This window comes from Daphnia pulicaria, chromosome 8 (genome assembly GCF_021234035.1).
Source record: "Daphnia pulicaria isolate SC F1-1A chromosome 8, SC_F0-13Bv2, whole genome shotgun sequence".
Taxonomy (NCBI): domain Eukaryota; kingdom Metazoa; phylum Arthropoda; class Branchiopoda; order Diplostraca; family Daphniidae; genus Daphnia; species Daphnia pulicaria.
In genome coordinates this window covers 3,933,398-3,949,091 of record NC_060920.1, presented here as the reverse complement: position 1 = coordinate 3,949,091, position 15,694 = coordinate 3,933,398, and positions in this window count along the sequence as shown.

Here is a 15,694-nt window from a genome sequence, read left to right as displayed (position 1 = left end):
TGAGTCGTTTGGTTCAGGCGAGCCTACAGCATGCCGGATGTTTGCCCATGTTTTAAAAAACGCCGAGAGTCTGTCGTCCATTTTACGAATCCCAGAGTTGACTACCTTTTGGGGGATAATAGCTGCTTCACAAGCAGTAAGGAGGCCCCTGAGATCCATTTCACCGCACTTAAAAAAAACCTTGCCGATTATCCGACAAATTATCCCCAAAAGACAGGAATCCAGATTCGGATATTTTTACTACCGAAAAAAGAGACAGTGGAGGGTACCGCTAATCGGCAATTTAGGTTATAATTTTTTACTGTGTATACATTCCAAGTTAAATGTTAAAAGCTTACATAATAGCTTCTAAGGGATTTTTTCCCTTCGATTCCCCATCACCAGTGTTGCCATATCCTAAAATATTTAACCATTCTCTTTCTCCCTCTTCCGTCCAAGGGAAGAAAGAGATTTTGAGATATGGCAACACTGGCGAGGGGGAATCGAAGGGGAGAAAACGGAAAACTTATAATTCGTGTTTTCAATTACGATTTCATTACTATAAATGAAACTTGAAAAATGTGATCTTATGACCACACATCGAGCTAATGCAGCTCTTTTTTAAGAACTTTCCCACCCTATAATATTACGTAGATACCGAATGACAGGCCTCCAAAGTAAGCCCATTCCCTACTAGGCCTCTTGGCCGTACGGATACTTCCGCAACGCGATAAAAACCACATATCGCGTTTTTGAAAAATTCCCAAAAAAAATCACATGATACCCCGCCCTAATATTATTAACCTTTGAAAAAATTTTTATTGAATTCCACCGAGAATTCTATTTTTGGGAGCGTTTCGAAAAACGCGTTTTCCCTACTGATCCTCTCAGCCGTACGGATACTTTCGGTACCCACTGTATATTAGTTTATTGGTATTTTGGTTTGAATCGGTTTATCATCTATTTGGATTCTACCAACCAAATTACCCCCTTCTTTTGTATGATTTCTCACCTTTAGATTAAAATTTATACAGAGCCTACCTAAAGTTTTGGAACGCGCGAGTGAAACCTTATGGAAAAAGGCGTTTTTCTCGGCGTTAAAAAAAAATTTTTTTGTTTGAATGCGACCAATTTGTTTTTTTACGTAAACATTAGGCATGATAAAGCTATTATTTTTAGATTTTTTCATTCATGGGAATAGTAGGTTTTTTAACGAGCCATAAGTTTTGGAACGCTCCGTAGAGTTATATGTAAATAAGGCTACTTTAAAGGGTTATAACTTGTAACGGGTGAAACTAGAACGACGCGGAAAGCTTTAAAAATTAAAACGATGAGCTTTATAAAGTTAATATCGATAGTGGGTGTACAACGAAATAGAAAATCAAATTTAACTTTTTCCCATTTATTTTCTGTGTTCACCCACTATGTCCTACGCGAATTAAAAAATAAAGTTGAATAAAGAGAAAAATAATGATAAAGCCCCTTGGGCACCTTCGGGATTTAAAGTTAGTTTAAGTTTAGTTGAATACAGTGTTAAGAAATTTAGGAAATGTTTCATTTGCAGAAAGTCCTGCAATGAAAGCATGGCCTACTACCATCACGGCCTACATACTAGCTATAATTCCCTCTGTTTCAGAATGGATCCAGCCTTTCTCATCCCCTTTCTCTGACTCATCATAGCCAGTGCCGAAAGTAGTAAAATGTTCCACTTTCCAAAGCTTTTTTACATCGTTTGAAACTTACACTTCAGTCTAGTTACTATTGTTTACTTAGCAAGTCATGTTTGCGCATCTATGTTTGAAATGTTGAAATGCTGAAAAAAAATTTCAAAATGGCCGACGAATACTTTTTAAAAAGCAAAAAAAAGATAAGAATGTCACACGGATTCATGTTTAAAGCATAAAAACGATGCGAACCATCGTTAGTTTCATTTCCCGTAATGTAAATCTACCAGTTTTAGCTTGGAAATCTGATGAATTCGTCATTACTGACCATTTTCATTTTCCACGATTCCTATTGGTTGAAAAAAAAATCCCAATAAAGCTTTTCAGGTCGCCCGATGGAGGAGGAGCCTATGCTGCTATAAAGACCTCTAAACCTTCGGTTATTTAGTGAACTAAATCCCTCAGGGATAAGTTGTTTGTACAACTTTAATGGACTCATGAATTATATTTAACATATTTATTATTTTTGTTTTTTTTTCGCTGTTCTCTTAGTTCTCTCGTGGGTTGAAGAAGGTATTTAACACATCATTATTATACATTGATTTTTTTTGTATTAACAATGAGTCCACAACTCATGCCGTTTGGGGGTTTTGGGGGTTTTAATTTTTTGGGAAATATTGACTGAGGCATCGCAGCCAGTCCCCCAAATAAACAATTTTTTTGAAATTTTGCGGAACCCAAATGGTGAAATCCGGGATTTTCTATCTGTTATAGTTATTTTTAATTGTTAAATAAAGTAATTTAATAGCCGAGATGAACAATTTCCCTTGCTTTTTCTTGTGAATAAGATTCGAAATTCAATGAATTTTGGAGCAAATGGCGACCCCCGAGTCCATTCCCCGAGTTTTAGATCCCAGAGCCCGAACCCAGAGTTTTAGTGACGTCCGCTTGCCCAGCAAGCGATCGATCACTATATCCGATTTTTTCACTTTGCCCGTGACTCCATGACAACAGATATTTTTCAACATTAATTTCTTCTCCCATCTCAGAAATAAGCTTTTAAGTAATAACAAGATTGGCCAAGTTCTCTAGCGATATAATTCCCCACTCAAACTTGATAAAGTTGAAAGAGAAATAAAGATAAAGCTGAATTTTAGAAAAATTATAGGTATGACACTATTTCATGTTTCCACATTTTTTTTGGTTCAATTCATCCTATTTGAAGAATAATTATGCACTTATATATCTGGACACTACAAATTATTTTTTTATTTTTTTCTTGTCTCAGTAGTGGCAAATCTCAACTAAAACTCACAGCAAGACAAATATGGTTTGTGATTTGCGCAATAGATATCATAAAGTATACATTGAATATGTAACTCTATGATTGCCACAGTGATTTCCTGTTCCACAACGACATGAAATTGCTAATAATTATCAATTGTGTAGTTTCACTTGGCAAAAGGAAGATATACAATCTTTTGAAAAAACAGAAAAAGGTGGGCGAAAATATTTAATTCGTATCCATGGCAATAGGGCTGTAAAATAAAAAAACATCATATTTTAGATTTCTTTGGTATTTGAAAAATTAAAAATCAATAACTTACAAACATATAAAAAGAGCTTCCAATATCGCTGAACACCATGGCAGTCACAAAGTAACGATGATGCGATTATTGCCATTCGTTCTTTTTACTTTTCTTTGCAGTACCAATGCAAAAAAAGTCGGTTACGTGTTGCTTCGTGATGCTTTGCCTCAGCGGGAAATGATTCCACTTAACGGGAAGCATCTTCGCTTAATTGCTAGTCCAGTAAGACATGTTTGATAAAGCCATACAATGCTTGTTGAATTACTTATTTTAGTTTTTCGGAACGTGTAAAGCTTCCGGGTATTTACGAAGTGAAAAGAAATTCGACTGGCCATGTCGTACAGACTGCGGGACCCGTTTCTCTCGCCCTTGAGTGGCTTTCTCTTCGCTACAATTTCACGTATAATTTCGCCAATTGTATATTTTATTTGGCAGAGAACAGATTCCCTATAATGCATCTTTCATGTAGATATTCATACATCCCAATGACTGGACCTAATATGATCGTAGATGATTTGCCAAATCAACGAGGAGGAATGACTTTCTTACGTCAAGGAGTTAACTCTCATTTAACATCATTAAAGTTACAAAATAAAAAAATTACATCCAACATATTCTACATTTTTCATTTCAGGAGGCTGAATTGTATCTCGGGGCTTTAGTCGAATCAGTAGAGCGATTTAAAAATGCAGATTTTTCATCTCCGTGGTTGTCCGGTTCTTTTAGTATCCTTATACCAATCCCTAATGCTTCTACTAACATTGGCGCTTTGATTCAGCCCATGAGAACTGAGGTAAGAAAAGAATCTATTTATAACATCTAATACCACCTTACTAAATTAATACAAATTTTCACCAAACAATTTAAGGTGTGGATATACATTTGTCTATCAGTACCAACAGTCATGGCAAGTCTTTTAGGTTTGAGCAAGTGTATTATCGCCATGAATAAACGAATGAGATGTAAGCCATCGCGAATGAATTTCAGAGACAGTTTTCAAATAATCGACTACGTCATCGGCGTTCTTCTTTCCCAAGGTACACAATTAATGTTACGATTCGGACTTATCAAAAAATAAGAAATGATGTGAAGTTATCGGATGGCATTTATTCTAATAAGGTGCATATTGCGGAAATAGACAACTAGCGATTCGTTTAGCTGCTGCGGCGTGGTGTCTGGGATGTTTCGTTCTTGTTCAAGCCTACAGCTCAACACTCATCGCGTTCATAACTTCACCAAATAATAAACCTATAATCAATTCGGTGTACGATATTCCAAATGTCCCTGGTCTAAAAATCACAGTCAATAGAAATCTTGGAGCAGATTTATTGCTTAGGGCAAGTAGTTTTTGGTTGATTTTTAAATTTGTATTTCACCCATTTTTGTATTAACATTTGTTTCTTCTGGTGAATAGCAAAACAATTTCAGCATTTTCACGAAACTTGGAGATTCATTGAGAGAAGACCCAAACCTTCGTTGCAACAGAACAGAACTTTGTCTTGATAAAGTTCGATCTGGAAACTATGTTTACATTCACGTAAGTTGTTAAAGAGCAAGGGGTTCCTGACTAGTTTTTTGGTTGTTTTCTTGACCGGAGAAGTCCTTGACCGAGAAAATGAAAAAAATCCGTAACAATTTGTAATACATTTTTGAAAACCCGGAAAAAACCTCCAGAAGTCTCGAAAAATTTCTTATGGTTCACTTAAAAGAAGAATCTGGAACCTTGGCAAAGAGATTATGTTAGCACTATTAAAACTCTGGGTCTAAGAACTTAAGTGGACATTCACATAATTTTGCAAAATATCATATTATACAGTACCTACCTGAAGTATAGGTAGGAAAGAAGTGCACTAGTTGGCTCATTTTTTGGGGGTTTTCATATGCAATATTGCAAAACGGAACTTGTTTTGAATGGTAACTGTATTAATGTGATTTCCCATGTGCTTCTCTCGTCCATACCTATACTTCTGGTATGTATTTTTGCTTTAATTTCTGTAGGTTCGCATGATTCAAAATGTTTTTCTGTACACAAACTATAAAAACGAACTTGTTGTTTATTTCTGTTTCGTCAAACAGGGAAAACCGGTCATCCAAAAAATTATTGCCATGGATCGAGAGCAGACAGGATTGTGCCACTTTACTATGGCTTCAGAAACCTTTTGGCCGGGCCATCTTCATTTCTTCTTGCCAAAAAATAGCTCTTATACAGAAACTATTAATCGAGGGTACAAAATTATGTTCTATCTATATGTAACCAGTCAAATAATTAACCCCAGTTGCTGTTATATTACCAGCATATTAAGGATGCAGGAAACTGGTCTATTGGGCAAATGGGTAGCAACATTCAACCCTGAAGTGAAGGAATGTTTATCGAAGAATAATATCAAGAAAACCGGAAAACCTCAAATTAGTCTAAAAAATCTGACAAGCGCTTTTTCTCTTTTAATATTTGGAATATGTGTCTCATTTATAGTTTTTTTGGTCGAATTGACTTTTCGCTTTTGCCACCTTAATTCTCCTCATTAGTTCTCACGTGTAGCTATAACAGATTTAGCAAAAAAAATTTAAAGCGAGTGGGATGACGGCTCAATTCCGTCCATATCTCTAGGAGTATAGTTATAGTATAGGCCTAGTTGCTAAGCCATCTATTTATAGGCGTTTGTGTTTGATTACTCTTTAATGAACAGCATTAATATATAGTGGAGTGAAGAAAATTTTCAATCGGGGACAAATTGCATCACGAGATTTTTTCATGAATTTTGTTCTTTGTAGTAATATTTATGTGTATTCCAAACCCTCCTTAAAATATTAATATTTATTGTTAAAATAATGCAATTGAAAATGTTAAACTTAGAAAAATTAGTATAATGTAATAAATACACGGATAAAGGCACGGATAGAAGTTTACAAGGGACCTTATGGTGGACAGTCCCTCCGTAAATTCATTATTCCTAGGGAAGTATTTGTTCTAAAATATTTCTATTTGTCTACAAAAATAGCTGAGATACCAATGTATAAGATATCTTTTATCATTATTAAGTTATTCAGATATTAAATAAAGCCGATTCCACCGCCGCATACACAACCAAACGCAATTTGTATGCGGCGGTGGCTGGATGAACCTATATCCCCATCAATGAAATGCCAAAAGGTAAAGATTCTAAAAGGAGACCTTTAGAACTCACCGATATGCTTCCGGCAACTCAAGGATGAACGAGAAAAAGTGAAATTAGTAAAATAATATCCACTGAATCGTTTATCGAAACTACACAGTAAACCACATTTCCAATGCGCATGCGTTTGGAATTTTTTTAATTTTAAAAATCAATCGAATATAATGGGTCACCATGTTCAAACATCATTTGCGTCAAATTGACAACAGCATGAAAATACAATGGGTGTAATTGCAAATCATAACGAAATTTTTCACTCAAGCAACGAAAAAGTTTCAATCGGTGGATTAAAGTCTCGTGTCTTGCCATTATTTTGTTTTTCTTTACATCATTATGACGATTTGGGATTTCAAAATAATTGTGATCTTTATACCCTCGGTCAGCTATGGCTTTTTCTCCTTCTTGAAGGCCAAGAACAAAAGCATGCCTGGCCAGCTTAAGGTCTGACCACTCGCCGCACGGAAGGCCTCCACAAGCCCAAACAATATACCCAGTTCGTATACAAATTCCTAGCTCGTATCTTAAGCCAGGGCCATGGAACTTGTGTGAATACCACTTAGGGTTAAAGGGAGATTATTCCTGAATTCTGAAATCTGTTCCATCAATGGAGACGAATATGTTTGCGTCTCTAGGTGCTAGTAAGAAGCGATTCTCCCACTCTAACTAAAAATACGGGCAAACAAATAAAAATTGATCAGTTCTTTTAAAAAAATGAAACGAGAAAACTACTTTTTCTTACCACTGGCATTTTTGCAAGAAGACGAATAAAGATGTTGCACCATTTTCGAAATGTTTTTTCCGTCACTCCTACCAGGGTAGTATTTACATGCTCAGTGCAATATTGCTTTAAGTGCAACAATGCCCACAAAAGATGTTTTGGTTCTGATTTTGGTGGTCGTCCAGAATCAAAATTATCCCAAGCAGCAACACAAACAACTGGAGTCGTACCAAAATACGATTTAAATTTACGATAACCTGTAGACAAGCTACCTTCAGTGGGATGGCCAGTAATTTTACCACCTAACCGCCAAAAAGATTCAGGAGTTGCCATCGTATTAGCTAAAATAAAAGTAAAACTAAACAACTGATAAAGTGAGCAAAGTGTATTTCCAAGGGTTGTCTGCTTGACATTTTTGCCAAATTTTCACAATCATAACAAATAGCTTAAATTATAAATGAGCATAAAAAATGTTTTTGTGCATGTAATAATTGCATCTTAATGAGTTGCGATTGAATCTGGAAAATTGATAGAATAAAATTGAGAAATATGAAAAAAACCGAAAAAATTTGTTGCTTAAAAAAATATGGCAAACTTGAAATGTTTCGAAACTTTCGACTTTCGCGATTTTAAAAGTAAGAATTCTGTTAAAATACTGCTGCTATCACAAAAATTTCTATTGCATGTTGTTCAACAGATGAATCTTTACCTTTATTCACTATAAAATATATGGAAATGAATGAAAACACCCAAGTAAATGCACTTTGAAAGTACCGAAATGTAAGAAAAACAAGGAATATTGCTACTTGCAAAGTGCATTTACTGGCTTACTAGGCTGCAAGACAGCCTAGTAAGGAAATGGGTAATCCAGTATGGAAACACAGTCCCCCTTGCAAAGCCCATTTATTATTAGTCGAAATGTTCGAAAATGGAAAGATCACTGCAAAAACTACTCCCAAGGAAGCTTTTTCCTTTCATGAAGAATTTTCAAGATTTTCTATGGCCGTCTTTTCCAACAATTTTCGTCAGTTAAAGCTACTGAATGGACTTGAGTGTATGTCACATTTTTTTTAATTTATTGCTTTTCTTATTTCACACACATTCACTTGTATCCTGTTGCAGTAATTTACACAAAGAAAAAATGGACACTAGACGATGCTGCGGGTTGCTCTTCTTCCAACTCGTCTGCTGGCAACTCTACTAAACGGTCTCGCTTTGAGGAAGACGAAGACGTGGTTGAAGATGATTTAGAAGACAGGGATTCGAGGATTACTTTCCATAATTATCCTCTGCTCATCGATATATACGAAGATTCGGAAACCATGGCAGAAAAAGTGTGTGTTTGTGTTTCATTGCCTAGTGGCGTGGTTGAACCTATTCAATTATCGCTTTTAGGCAGTGGCCCGGCTTCAACTACAGCCTCCATTTCCTACACGCGGCCAAAACTTCTTTACACTGTCGATGGCCTCTTCTCTTCTGAAATGAAAGTCGAAACTGGAAAGCAAACAACAAGTTCAATGATCATGGGCTTAAAAGGCGAACTTAAAAGAAATCGCAGTAATGTTGAAAGTATTCCAATGGGAACTATGGAAATAACACTCCCGATTGCAGTCCAAACTGACCCTCAAACAATATCGTACAAAGTTGGAAAAAATAGCGAAGGAGTTATCGTGTTGATAGCTAAATTGTCAGCCTTCCATTCAGTGTACTCTAAAAAGAAAACAGTATTTGACATTTCATTTGCAGATTTCTAAATTTCCATTTGTATTTTTGTTTCTTTGTACAAATAAAAAATGAATAAGGACACTTCACTAAATTGCGCTTTTTCCCGTCCATCCCAAACAAATTAATTTCATTTTAGTTTTTATTACAGAATAAGTGTAACAATCTATTCAAATTTTTCATGCCAGTCTGCATAAAAGTATCGTACACGGCCGTACATCGCATGCAGGAGGCACTTTCACTCGGTTAATTCGACCATTTTACTCATTTCCTTCCATACAGTTGACTTATCAAAAAAAAAGATAGTCGACTATTCTTTCTTCAGTAAAGTGTTTTTCATGCGCTTGATGCGCTTCGTTATTCAAATTTCTAAATTATGTTTTTGGAATATTTTTATTTGATAGGCCAATCCTTTCATGTGGCATGCGATACTGGGCATCGCAAGTTCTCCCTTCAGACTTGGTAACTTTAGACACAAAGCCTAACTTTTGCCTAGAGATGAGACAGAAGCGGAATTATGTCAAGCATATTGCTTTATAGGGAAGAACGGGGCAATTGAGGTAGTGTGTAAGTTGGCACCGGTTTTCGTCATCTTGCGATCGAAGGATTGCATTTTAAAAATTACCAGTTACAGTTTTTAATAATGCGCATCTTTATAAAAAAATTATGGAAATAGTCCATGTAGTATGGATACAGCAAATAATAATTTTTTGGCCCTTAAATGTTCGTCCATTTAGTTTTCTTTTTCCTTTTGTGGACTTCCCTAATTAACTTAAAATTTATGAAAAATAATTTTCTGAAAGGAAAATCTTTCTTCTTTCAGAAACCAATTTTGAATTATTTGTATTAACAAAATAATTGCTTCAAAACGCAATAATAACGAAGAAACCTTTTCTCGGGGCAACTTGTGTTGCTGGGTTAGAGATGGGAGGGACATTTTTCGGAAAATTTAGTTGATGACGCCATCGCCAGGTGTTCTTTTAGCCCGTAAGAATAACATAGGCCGTACTACCCCGCGTACATGAGCATGTTGCCCCCCCCCCCCCCGACTCAACCCACCCTCCTTCATTTTTAAAGCACTTTTGGTTTCAAACAAAGCAAATTGTCAGAAACTAAAAACACGCTTTTTATAGCTAATTATTTCCTCTTTTTTTTAAGCCTAGATGGGATAAAAAATATTGAGAAATAAAAAAATGGGGGCTCAAAAATAAAAAAAGCGCCAACTAGTACAACTCTCCCCTATGCAGACAGGTGCAATACAATGTTTTATTTTACGCGGATTCAACATTTATTCCGAGAATATATACCTTTGTCCTTTAAATCAGTTCTACAAATCTAGGAACTACTACAAAAGTAAGAGAGAATTCCTTAAGCTTTGCATCGAATTCGTTACAAATACGCTATATCCATCCAAATAAGCAAACTCGGTGTGACGTCAGGCAGCTCTAAAAATACCCTGTTGTCAAAGCAAAATTTGAAACCAGCTAGGCTTAAGAAGTGTTCTTTTAAATTCAAGAATCGTAAAATGGTTTATTTAAGATAAGCTATTACATTTAAAAATATTCTCATTTCTACCAAAATAGCTATGATTAATAGTCATTTTTATATACTAAATGTTTTTCAATTTATGCATCGGATTACGACCTTTAAAGGTCATTTTACCATTCCCAAATGTTTATTATGTGATTTCGGTAGGGTGGGGCTTCTCAGCGCTCATATCTTATTTCTCAATCATTAAATTGATTTAATAGATTCAAATAAAACAACAACACTCCCCACTTTCATGAATGACCCCACTAACTAAGTAACAAGCCGTGTATGATTAATATAGTACATGGTAGTTTTCAAGACTGTTATATTTTTCTTTACAACATCACAATTTTCCCCCTCTTAGTCTTTAGAAAACGGGGTCTTTCGTCGCATTTGTGGAAAATGATGTTGTGGTTTTCTTGGGAAACAATTGGATGGGATGATGGGAGTGCCTAATGACGTATCCCAGTTCTTTATTGGACAAGGATTTGATGGTTGCTCCGTCCAAAAGTTGTTTTTTTTAGAATGGGCTGTATATTGCAATTTTCCATGGTAATTTCCCTCAAAACTTTTTTATCCCGTAAATGATTTATCTTATTCCAAAACAACAAATTTCCCGCACTTATCTCATTAGATTCTCTTTTACTCTTGCTCCCTACTAATTGTCTCGGCAGTATGGATACTTAAGAAACGTTAAAAAAACAACATATCGCGTTGTTGTAAAATTCACCAAAAAATCACATCAAATCACCCACCCTGGCAGCACACTCACATCCATCGTATATCATATGGATGTCTTCATGTCTAAATCGAATGTTATCTAGCTACAACCTAAATTGGATATCACATGGATACTCAATTTACTACGGCCTTATGCTATCTTCGAATAGATGTACTATAGATCTACGTTTCTCATCGATCACGGACATCCATTTGTGACTAGATATCAGACGCTTAACAGACAGACGTGACATGACGTCTGTGAGATGTCCAAATTATCTTTCCACGGAATAGATGAGGACGACAAGAACATTAACTTTTCATAATTTTAAGTGATAATATTAATTATTGCGTTGTGAAGTAGTGTTAAAACTTTTGATCTGACAACATGCTCATGACACACCAGTTTTTCAAAGAGGCAAAGAGCTTATCTCTGCAGTCGCCATTGTTTCAACTGACTTCAACGACTAACCACGCTGCTCGCTAACCAGCAATCGTGTTCAGTGTATTTTTAAGAATTGGTGTCCTTTTTTCCAAATAATGGCATCACAAATTATAGTAAGTTTAAAGTTAACGCATTGTTTGCATTTGATAGATGGATTTAAGAGTTTGTATTTATTTTTTCATGTTTAGAATGATGATAAATTCTACATCGTTGATCTGGAGACCCAAGGTGGGCTTTGTGTTGCAGTTATACCTGACTTCTGTTTGCATGACACCAACTTTAGCTATTATCCCGCCAAACGTGAAGATATAGCTTGTGCAAAGAGAGAGCAGCCTAACTCGACTTGGTAAAACTACAGATGTGTGAACAGAGAACTATTCGGTAAACATTTGTTGTTTGCCGACTGGTCATTGAATTAATTTGTGCATACCAATTTCAATTCTTCATTCTGACACATACAGTCAAGCACGAGACAAGGTGTCTAGGGCATATAATTCAGACATCAACACCACTTCTGAATCTGATGAAAATCGCTTAGAAAGACGGAAAAGGATCAAGAAAATTCGTGCTTTATACTTCCCAACACCTAATCAATTTCCAGTACAGAGGTGATTTCGAATGCATGAATCCTTCAAATGCCGCACCTATGCCTAATGAACTGACTGAAACTTTTAATCACTCAAGTAGGAGAACACTTTTCATTTTTCTGTTTAAGATGTCTATTATTTTCTTAAACTTGTACAGTGGTCCAGTCTAGTTTGACACAATCAACACAAAGTCAAATTGAAAGTCCAGGCTTTTACTCGTCAGTCAACAATATGGAGAATCATTATGAGAAAACTTCTGACAGCGGGGAACCTATCGAACTGCATACCAACTGAAGCTAGCAATCAACAATGGCGAGTTCATACAATTGGTTTTTGGCCCATATTTAGCATATGATGTGCCCGATCATCTTAGTGGCTCGTCCGACGTCGACCCACGATGTAAGTATTCTAATTATACTCTAGTCACTGTTGTGCCATTATCCCGTTGCTACGTTTTAATTTATGATCTCTTTTTCAGTACTGTGAGTGCAACATTGGATTGAATTAAGAATTAAAATCTCGTTAACTAGTTGTTCGGAAAATTTACCTCAAACCTAAGTGAAAACTGTCCTAATTCTGAGCAAATGAGTTTGTTTTACATGTTTTCTCTCGTAAATTTTCAGATAGACAGGTATAAATTATTCGTGTTCCATAATTGAAAACTTAGACATCTGTCATAATCCTTTTTGTTTTCAGACCTTTGCCTTTATCCAGATACATCTGTCAACATAGAATAATTGTCATCAAGTCAATTTGCACAGTTGTATGATGATGATGCGCAGCCATCTTAATAATTATGTAACACTACATCACTCGACCCGTCCCTAAGCTATGCTGTCGCAAATCAATTTAGATTTTAGAGATGATGTAGTTGTGTCAATTCATTTAATAAACAAGTTTCTTGAATTCAGTTTCCTTCTTTATTCGTTACTTCATTGGGGAAAGAATAATAATGGTTCGGAATAAGTTCAAAACAAGTCCATATTCAATCTAAAGAAAAGGGGAATGAGAATGTATTCTGGACACAAAAAACATGTCTAAAAATTTACTCATGGTGATATCCATGAACTGTCCACAAAAAGATTTGTTATAGAGCGAAATTTGAAGACGGCTGTAAGCCGTACCCATTTGGATGTCTTACAGCGCGACATTAGTATAGACATACACAATCCTATGGACGTCGGGTTAAGATATCTCACTCGGCTGATAGATGGGCTACGTACATCCTATGGATAGAGGCGTGCTACCAAGGTTAATATTTGCAAATATTAACGACGGGAAAATCTGTAGGGAAACGCGGTGGATGTTTTTTTACATGCCTAGTGGGGATGTGGGGTGTAGTGGACTAGAGCGTCAACGCTTTAGAAAAAAGGCAATGAGGCTCTGGTTTCGAACCCCAGCTGAACCCGTCATAAAAATGTAAGCCGTAGCGCCCTTGAGGTTGCACGCATAAACACAGGATCCTTGATTGCTTTCGAGGATAGGACGTTGAATATACTCTGATGTGTTTAATCACATCTTCCAAATTGGAAACTAACCAGCGTCATTTGAACATTTAGTTGGAAAGTGCGCTATAGAAATTGAATAACCATAACCATAGTCACCCGCAACGTCAACATTGAATTATCCATAAAGATGGGCGCCGAATCATTCTTAAAGGCTTACCGACACTTTGTGGCAGGAAGAGGAGCACCGAAAAAATCGATAGCGGCAAAAACGGAACTAATTTTGTCAAGCAAGAGTACAAAGAGGAGTGGAGCAAGGAGCGGTCCGGTTGGCCTATAAACTTTTTAGCGAGCTGGCAACCAGTTTCAGCCGGTTTTTGGTGGAAGAAGACGAACTGAGAGAAGCTCTTGATCAGATGGCATGAACTGGAGAAATAAACAAGAAGATGGCCGAAGCAAGAGTTAGATGGACATTTTCTCCCCTGTCGGCACCGCATTTTGGAGTGGTGTGCATCGCACAACCTGCCAATATAGCTCTGCGTATCATTTTCGTTAAACTTTATCCGAAGAGGTTTGAATCACGTTATTGGTCGAAGTAGAGGCCATGCTTAACTCAATCATTCTCTCTCATCATCTCACTCATCTAGCTGAGTGTTGACCGATGATCCCCGAGACGACAGTTCAATGGGCCCACCAACACGTACTAACCGACGTTATTGAGTATTCCAGCAGCTTGTTGCGGCGAAGATATCTAGCTTTATAAGCATTAGCTGAGTCCTTCTGGAGGTGATGGCTACTCCAGTGGACGAATAAACAAATCGATAGTGGAGTCTTTGTATTTCACATAAAGCCACTCCATGAATCAAGGGAGACGACACTGTACGAGCCGTACGAGTCCGCACAGAGAAAGGGGAATACCGGAGACTGGTTGTGAAGCAGCGTTTATTGAATACAGTGGAAGAGGAAGATCTCGAAAAATTGGTGGACGGTGTTTTGGATGAGAAAGACCCGTAAGAACAACCGGGCAACGCCGGTTGCCAAGGTGCAAAGCAATAGACTGATTTATCGCCAGAGTAAAAGCGATGTTATAAAAAAATCTAATGTAAAAATAATAAAACAGCTAAATCAGTATCTAACGTTTGCCGTCTATTAAATTCTCAGGAAATTCAGTAAGGTATTAATAATTAATGCTGATCGAACACAAATTTATATAAACTATGAATGTGAACAAAAAAACACCAAAATATTAGTATATGGTTGGACAGTATACCATAAAAATTCGTCTCCTTGAGATATAGAGGGAATCGAGCCGTCACCCTCGATGACCACATTGTCTCTCCATTGAACTATAGGGCTGTTCGACATCTTTTTTCGCATTTTTTGCCATCAGGGCAACGCAGCAGTCGAATTTTTCTGAATTTGTCTGACGTCATCTAACCTTGGTAAACTGGTCTGACAAAGCCAGACAAGGTGATGCGGGCTCTTGTAGCAGTCGGATTCTCTGGTCAACTGCTGCGTTGCCGCGATGGAATCAAATGCGAAAAAAGATGTGGAACCCCATTAAGGGGGAGGTCTTTCAAGAGATTTGCCTTTGGGTTGCGGCACGGTTTTTCCGAGTTCCATTCTTTCCCATCCTCCTACGTTTCAACATCTATGCTTTCCTCTGCTGCCCTCTCAGGGCGCAAGTAGAAAATGTTCCAAAACAGGCCTGTAAAATGTATATATACCTAACATTTTAAGCGTCTTACATCAGTCGGTGGGTATAGTGGCTAAGAAGTCGTATTACGAACCAAGATTATAGAGGTTCGAATTTCAACATGCACCTTTTTTTTTACTTCTCTTATTAATTTAACAAAATTGAAGCTCTTAAAAAATAATACATTATTACTGTGATTTACGCATCTGCGGCAAACCATTGAAAATATAGTTCTTAAAACACTTGCGCAGTGTGCAATCTACAAAATTTGGCAGTATTGCTCGTAGTTCATCACAAAACCACAAGAGGCAGCAGAGGAAAGCATAGCTGTTTCTTTCTGATTCCATGAGCTTATGGACGCCGTCTTATGGGGTTGAAAACCCTCCCCCTTAATGCCTCTACCTATATGTGGTGCAACTGGTGCAT